This window comes from Megalopta genalis, unplaced genomic scaffold (genome assembly GCF_051020955.1).
Source record: "Megalopta genalis isolate 19385.01 unplaced genomic scaffold, iyMegGena1_principal scaffold0406, whole genome shotgun sequence".
Taxonomy (NCBI): Eukaryota; Metazoa; Arthropoda; class Insecta; order Hymenoptera; family Halictidae; genus Megalopta; species Megalopta genalis.
The window spans coordinates 172,501-180,478 of record NW_027476475.1 but is presented as its reverse complement, the minus strand read 5'-3'; the positions used below and the strand labels follow the sequence as shown (position 1 = coordinate 180,478).

At 33.3% G+C, this 7,978-nt stretch overlaps 1 non-coding gene across 1 annotated transcript in view; it reads left to right on the top strand.

Annotated features, from left to right (window-relative positions):
• Nucleotides 1-7,937: 7,937 nt before the first annotated feature.
• Nucleotides 7,938-7,978, top strand: part of LOC143263244 (small subunit ribosomal RNA) — a 1,921-nt gene continuing 1,880 nt past the window's right edge. Inside the window, exon 1 of the ribosomal RNA XR_013036762.1 lies at nt 7,938-7,978. This exon is cut by the window's right edge and continues 1,880 nt beyond it. This is a non-coding gene — a ribosomal RNA (small subunit ribosomal RNA).

Here is a 7,978-nt window from a genome sequence, read left to right as displayed (position 1 = left end):
ATCATTAGATTTTTTTAAAAATACGATATTCTTGCTTAACTAACGTTTCTACATAGGGATTAAGCATTTAGAACGAAATCTAATGTAGGAAAATGGTACTTTACTCTTGATCGGTACGTTGGGACTTTGAAAATATTCGGGCGTTCCAATCGCTCGTCTGTTGCATCATAGCGCGTCTCGGCGCAATCGACCGATTCGCTCGATCCATTATTTTCGATTTACGGCTAAAATAAATTTTTCTAATTTTTTTCAATAACATATTCCTGCTAAAATAACTTTTTTACATAGGGATTAAGCATTTAGAACGATACATTGTTTAAAATAAGGGCACTTTACTCTTGACATTTTACGGTTTTTTCAATTTTCTGAAAAATCCTATCATTAGATTTTTTTAAAAATACGATATTCTTGCTTAACTAACGTTTCTACATAGGGATTAAGCATTTAGAACGAAATCTAATGTCAGAAAATGGCACTTTACTCTTGACATTTTTCGGTTTTTTCAATTTTCTGGGAAATCCTATCATTAGATTTTTTTAAAAATACGATATTCTTGCTTAACTAACGTTTTTACATAGGGATTAAGCATTTAGAACGAAATCTAATGTAGGAAAATGGTACTTTACTCTTGATCGGTACGTTGGGACTTTGAAAATATTCGGGCGTTCCAATCGCTCGTCTGTTGCATCATAGCGCGTCTCGGCGCAATCGACCGATTCGCTCGATCCATTATTTTCGATTTACGGCTAAAATAAATTTTTCTAATTTTTTTCAATAACATATTCCTGCTAAAATAACTTTTTTACATAGGGATTAAGCATTTAGAACGATACATTGTTTAAAATAAGGGCACTTTACTCTTGACATTTTACGGTTTTTTCAATTTTCTGAAAAATCCTATCATTAGATTTTTTTAAAAATACGATATTCTTGCTTAACTAACGTTTCTACATAGGGATTAAGCATTTAGAACGAAATCTAATGTCAGAAAATGGCACTTTACTCTTGACATTTTTCGGTTTTTTCAATTTTCTGGAAAATCCTATCATTAGATTTTTTTAAAAATACGATATTCTTGCTTAACTAACGTTTTTACATAGGGATTAAGCATTTAGAACGAAATCTAATGTAGGAAAATGGTACTTTACTCTTGATCGGTACGTTGGGACTTTGAAAATATTCGGGCGTTCCAATCGCTCGTCTGTTGCATCATAGCGCGTCTCGGCGCAATCGACCGATTCGCTCGATCCATTATTTTCGATTTACGGCTAAAATAAATTTTTCTAATTTTTTTCAATAACATATTCCTGCTTAAATAACTTTTTTACATAGGGATTAAGCATTTAGAACGATACATTGTTTAAAATAAGGGCACTTTACTCTTGACATTTTACGGTTTTTTCAATTTTCTGAAAAATCCTATCATTAGATTTTTTTAAAAATACGATATTCTTGCTTAACTAACGTTTCTACATAGGGATTAAGCATTTAGAACGAAATCTAATGTCAGAAAATGGCACTTTACTCTTGACATTTTTCGGTTTTTTCAATTTTCTGGAAAATCCTATCATTAGATTTTTTTAAAAATACGATATTCTTGCTTAACTAACGTTTTTACATAGGGATTAAGCATTTAGAACGAAATCTAATGTAGGAAAATGGTACTTTACTCTTGATCGGTACGTTGGGACTTTGAAAATATTCGGGCGTACGCGGCGCGCTCGGCGCTTCGAACAGCTCCGGTGTCCCCATTATTTTCGATTTACGGCTAAAATAAATTTTTCTAATTTTTTTCAATGACATATTCCTGCTAAAATAACTTTTTTACATAGGGATTAAGCATTTAGAACGATACATTGTTTAAAATAAGGGCACTTTACTCTTGACATTTTACGGTTTTTTCAATTTTCTGAAAAATCCTATCATTAGATTTTTTTAAAAATACGATATTCTTGCTTAACTAACGTTTCTACATAGGGATTAAGCATTTAGAACGAAATCTAATGTCAGAAAATGGCACTTTACTCTTGACATTTTTCGGTTTTTTCAATTTTCTGGAAAATCCTATCATTAGATTTTTTTAAAAATACGATATTCTTGCTTAACTAACGTTTTTACATAGGGATTAAGCATTTAGAACGAAATCTAATGTAGGAAAATGGTACTTTACTCTTGATCGGTACGTTGGGACTTTGAAAATATTCGGGCGTTCCAATCGCTCGTCTGTTGCATCATAGCGCGTCTCGGCGCAATCGACCGATTCGCTCGATCCATTATTTTCGATTTACGGCTAAAATAAATTTTTCTAATTTTTTTCAATAACATATTCCTGCTTAAATAACTTTTTTACATAGGGATTAAGCATTTAGAACGATACATTGTTTAAAATAAGGGCACTTTACTCTTGACATTTTACGGTTTTTTCAATTTTCTGAAAAATCCTATCATTAGATTTTTTTAAAAATACGATATTCTTGCTTAACTAACGTTTCTACATAGGGATTAAGCATTTAGAACGAAATCTAATGTCAGAAAATGGCACTTTACTCTTGACATTTTTCGGTTTTTTCAATTTTCTGGAAAATCCTATCATTAGATTTTTTTAAAAATACGATATTCTTGCTTAACTAACGTTTTTACATAGGGATTAAGCATTTAGAACGAAATCTAATGTAGGAAAATGGTACTTTACTCTTGATCGGTACGTTGGGACTTTGAAAATATTCGGGCGTACGCGGCGCGCTCGGCGCTTCGAACAGCTCCGGTGTCCCCATTATTTTCGATTTACGGCTAAAATAAATTTTTCTAATTTTTTTCAATAACATATTCCTGCTAAAATAACTTTTTTACATAGGGATTAAGCATTTAGAACGATACATTGTTTAAAATAAGGGCACTTTACTCTTGACATTTTACGGTTTTTTCAATTTTCTGAAAAATCCTATCATTAGATTTTTTTAAAAATACGATATTCTTGCTTAACTAACGTTTCTACATAGGGATTAAGCATTTAGAACGAAATCTAATGTCAGAAAATGGCACTTTACTCTTGACATTTTTCGGTTTTTTCAATTTTCTGGAAAATCCTATCATTAGATTTTTTTAAAAATACGATATTCTTGCTTAACTAACGTTTTTACATAGGGATTAAGCATTTAGAACGAAATCTAATGTAGGAAAATGGTACTTTACTCTTGATCGGTACGTTGGGACTTTGAAAATATTCGGGCGTTCCAATCGCTCGTCTGTTGCATCATAGCGCGTCTCGGCGCAATCGACCGATTCGCTCGATCCATTATTTTCGATTTACGGCTAAAATAAATTTTTCTAATTTTTTTCAATAACATATTCCTGCTTAAATAACTTTTTTACATAGGGATTAAGCATTTAGAACGATACATTGTTTAAAATAAGGGCACTTTACTCTTGACATTTTACGGTTTTTTCAATTTTCTGAAAAATCCTATCATTAGATTTTTTTAAAAATACGATATTCTTGCTTAACTAACGTTTCTACATAGGGATTAAGCATTTAGAACGAAATCTAATGTCAGAAAATGGCACTTTACTCTTGACATTTTTCGGTTTTTTCAATTTTCTGGAAAATCCTATCATTAGATTTTTTTAAAAATACGATATTCTTGCTTAACTAACGTTTTTACATAGGGATTAAGCATTTAGAACGAAATCTAATGTAGGAAAATGGTACTTTACTCTTGATCGGTACGTTGGGACTTTGAAAATATTCGGGCGTACGCGGCGCGCTCGGCGCTTCGAACAGCTCCGGTGTCCCCATTATTTTCGATTTACGGCTAAAATAAATTTTTCTAATTTTTTTCAATGACATATTCCTGCTAAAATAACTTTTTTACATAGGGATTAAGCATTTAGAACGATACATTGTTTAAAATAAGGGCACTTTACTCTTGACATTTTACGGTTTTTTCAATTTTCTGAAAAATCCTATCATTAGATTTTTTTAAAAATACGATATTCTTGCTTAACTAACGTTTCTACATAGGGATTAAGCATTTAGAACGAAATCTAATGTCAGAAAATGGCACTTTACTCTTGACATTTTTCGGTTTTTTCAATTTTCTGGAAAATCCTATCATTAGATTTTTTTAAAAATACGATATTCTTGCTTAACTAACGTTTTTACATAGGGATTAAGCATTTAGAACGAAATCTAATGTAGGAAAATGGTACTTTACTCTTGATCGGTACGTTGGGACTTTGAAAATATTCGGGCGTTCCAATCGCTCGTCTGTTGCATCATAGCGCGTCTCGGCGCAATCGACCGATTCGCTCGATCCATTATTTTCGATTTACGGCTAAAATAAATTTTTCTAATTTTTTTCAATAACATATTCCTGCTTAAATAACTTTTTTACATAGGGATTAAGCATTTAGAACGATACATTGTTTAAAATAAGGGCACTTTACTCTTGACATTTTACGGTTTTTTCAATTTTCTGAAAAATCCTATCATTAGATTTTTTTAAAAATACGATATTCTTGCTTAACTAACGTTTCTACATAGGGATTAAGCATTTAGAACGAAATCTAATGTCAGAAAATGGCACTTTACTCTTGACATTTTTCGGTTTTTTCAATTTTCTGGAAAATCCTATCATTAGATTTTTTTAAAAATACGATATTCTTGCTTAACTAACGTTTTTACATAGGGATTAAGCATTTAGAACGAAATCTAATGTAGGAAAATGGTACTTTACTCTTGATCGGTACGTTGGGACTTTGAAAATATTCGGGCGTACGCGGCGCGCTCGGCGCTTCGAACAGCTCCGGTGTCCCCATTATTTTCGATTTACGGCTAAAATAAATTTTTCTAATTTTTTTCAATAACATATTCCTGCTAAAATAACTTTTTTACATAGGGATTAAGCATTTAGAACGATACATTGTTTAAAATAAGGGCACTTTACTCTTGACATTTTACGGTTTTTTCAATTTTCTGAAAAATCCTATCATTAGATTTTTTTAAAAATACGATATTCTTGCTTAACTAACGTTTCTACATAGGGATTAAGCATTTAGAACGAAATCTAATGTCAGAAAATGGCACTTTACTCTTGACATTTTTCGGTTTTTTCAATTTTCTGGAAAATCCTATCATTAGATTTTTTTAAAAATACGATATTCTTGCTTAACTAACGTTTTTACATAGGGATTAAGCATTTAGAACGAAATCTAATGTAGGAAAATGGTACTTTACTCTTGATCGGTACGTTGGGACTTTGAAAATATTCGGGGGTTCCAATCGCTCGTCTGTTGCATCATAGCGCGTCTCGGCGCAATCGACCGATTCGCTCGATCCATTATTTTCGATTTACGGCTAAAATAAATTTTTCTAATTTTTTTCAATAACATATTCCTGCTTAAATAACTTTTTTACATAGGGATTAAGCATTTAGAACGATACATTGTTTAAAATAAGGGCACTTTACTCTTGACATTTTACGGTTTTTTCAATTTTCTGAAAAATCCTATCATTAGATTTTTTTAAAAATACGATATTCTTGCTTAACTAACGTTTCTACATAGGGATTAAGCATTTAGAACGAAATCTAATGTCAGAAAATGGCACTTTACTCTTGACATTTTTCGGTTTTTTCAATTTTCTGGAAAATCCTATCATTAGATTTTTTTAAAAATACGATATTCTTGCTTAACTAACGTTTTTACATAGGGATTAAGCATTTAGAACGAAATCTAATGTAGGAAAATGGTACTTTACTCTTGATCGGTACGTTGGGACTTTGAAAATATTCGGGCGTACGCGGCGCGCTCGGCGCTTCGAACAGCTCCGGTGTCCCCATTATTTTCGATTTACGGCTAAAATAAATTTTTCTAATTTTTTTCAATAACATATTCCTGCTAAAATAACTTTTTTACATAGGGATTAAGCATTTAGAACGATACATTGTTTAAAATAAGGGCACTTTACTCTTGACATTTTACGGTTTTTTCAATTTTCTGAAAAATCCTATCATTAGATTTTTTTAAAAATACGATATTCTTGCTTAACTAACGTTTCTACATAGGGATTAAGCATTTAGAACGAAATCTAATGTCAGAAAATGGCACTTTACTCTTGACATTTTTCGGTTTTTTCAATTTTCTGGGAAATCCTATCATTAGATTTTTTTAAAAATACGATATTCTTGCTTAACTAACGTTTTTACATAGGGATTAAGCATTTAGAACGAAATCTAATGTAGGAAAATGGTACTTTACTCTTGATCGGTACGTTGGGACTTAGAAAATATTCGGCCGTACGCGGCGCGTCTCGGCGCTTCGAACAGCTCCGGTGTCCCCATTATTTTCGATTTACGGCTAAAATAAATTTTTCTAATTTTTTTCAATTACATATTCTTGCTTAGATAACTTTTTTACATAGGGATTAAGCATTTAGAACGACATATTGTTTAAAATAATGGTACTTTACTCTTGTGATTTTTCGGTTTTTTTTGATTATTTTGAAAAATAAATTTTTGTAATTTTTTTAAATACGATATTCGTGATCAGTGAACGATTTCACATATGGATTAAGCATTTAGAATCGTGCGGAAGCGTTATTAAAAAAGTTTACTCGATGCGATGGGACTTTGAAAAGTTTGTGAAAATTTTCATATTGGGAAAAAATGTGTAATTTTTTGTCTAGTTTACGGTAATGTAATTTATTTTAATGTTTACTATAAATTTTTTTTTCGTTCGTTCACGCGCTATGTTACAACAGCACGGCCGGGCGGTCTGTTGCCGCGGCGGTTTACACTCATAAGCGCGCGTGCTATTCGGCCGGCGGCGCCGGCGTCCTTGCCGGCCGTTCGGTATCTATAAGAGATACACGGTCCGTGCGAGGCGGACGGAGCAGAGCGGGTTTTGGGCCAATTCTACGATCTCGGTCGAGAAGCTGTCTCAGAGCTCCTTCGGGGCTTCGGTCCTGACTGTTTCGTGCCGTTTACGTTACGGACTTTTCTCCACACAGCGTGGCCACGGGTCGGTGTCTTTGACCGAATGGCCCATATGTGGCAAGCCCTACGGGGTTGGTTACCCGTATGCACTTTGTATGTATACTCGTACTCACTGAGCAATCGACTCTTCTGTCCGAGCGATGGAAAAATTTTTTAAAATGCATCTGTAAGATTTGGAAGCAAATCGTACCAATTGAAAACTGTGGCTAAAATGAATAGCCCAGTGGAGAGAGAAAACTATCAAAAAACTGATTTTTTAAATCAAGAGGTGTCAGAAATCGAAATGCCTAGCGCGAGCGGAAGAACACGCTTTCTCGCCAGTCCAGCATGTGTCCTGTCCGTTCTTCCTCGGCTTGCCGATTTTGCCCAGATCAGAGGTTTCGTGCTTCCGGCGGTCAGAAGATCAGCGTGAGCGTACGCGCTTCCACGACTATGGCATCACCCATGTACTTTTTCCTTTGAATATATTTGAGTACATAAAAAATATTAAAACATATAGAGAGAACTGTGTCTTGGATCTTAAAAATTTGTCAATAGCGATGATATATTATTACTTAATTTGAAGTATTTGTACGTTTTAGCTGGGACGTACATTTATCTTACAAGATGTTAATAGCGAGACTCTTGAAGATAAAATTATCTTGTGATTTTATGAAGGCAAAGATAGAAACGTACGAAGCTGGCGTACGTAGAAAAATGTGATTTTATGATAGAACAAAAATATAATACGTACGTTTTTGGGCGTACGGTAAAATATCTGTATGGTAGAAAAATGAAAGAAATTGAGCGTTAAAGAAGATATGTTACAAGCGCGGAATGTGGCAAAACTTGTACATATTTGAAAGAGAAAAGTGGTGTGTCGACCTGACATATATATATGAAACAGGCGACGATGGAAAAGGATTTAAATTTTGTCCATTTTATATATACATATTGTATAGTTCCCTGGTTGATCCTGCCAGTAGTCATATGCTTGTCTCAAA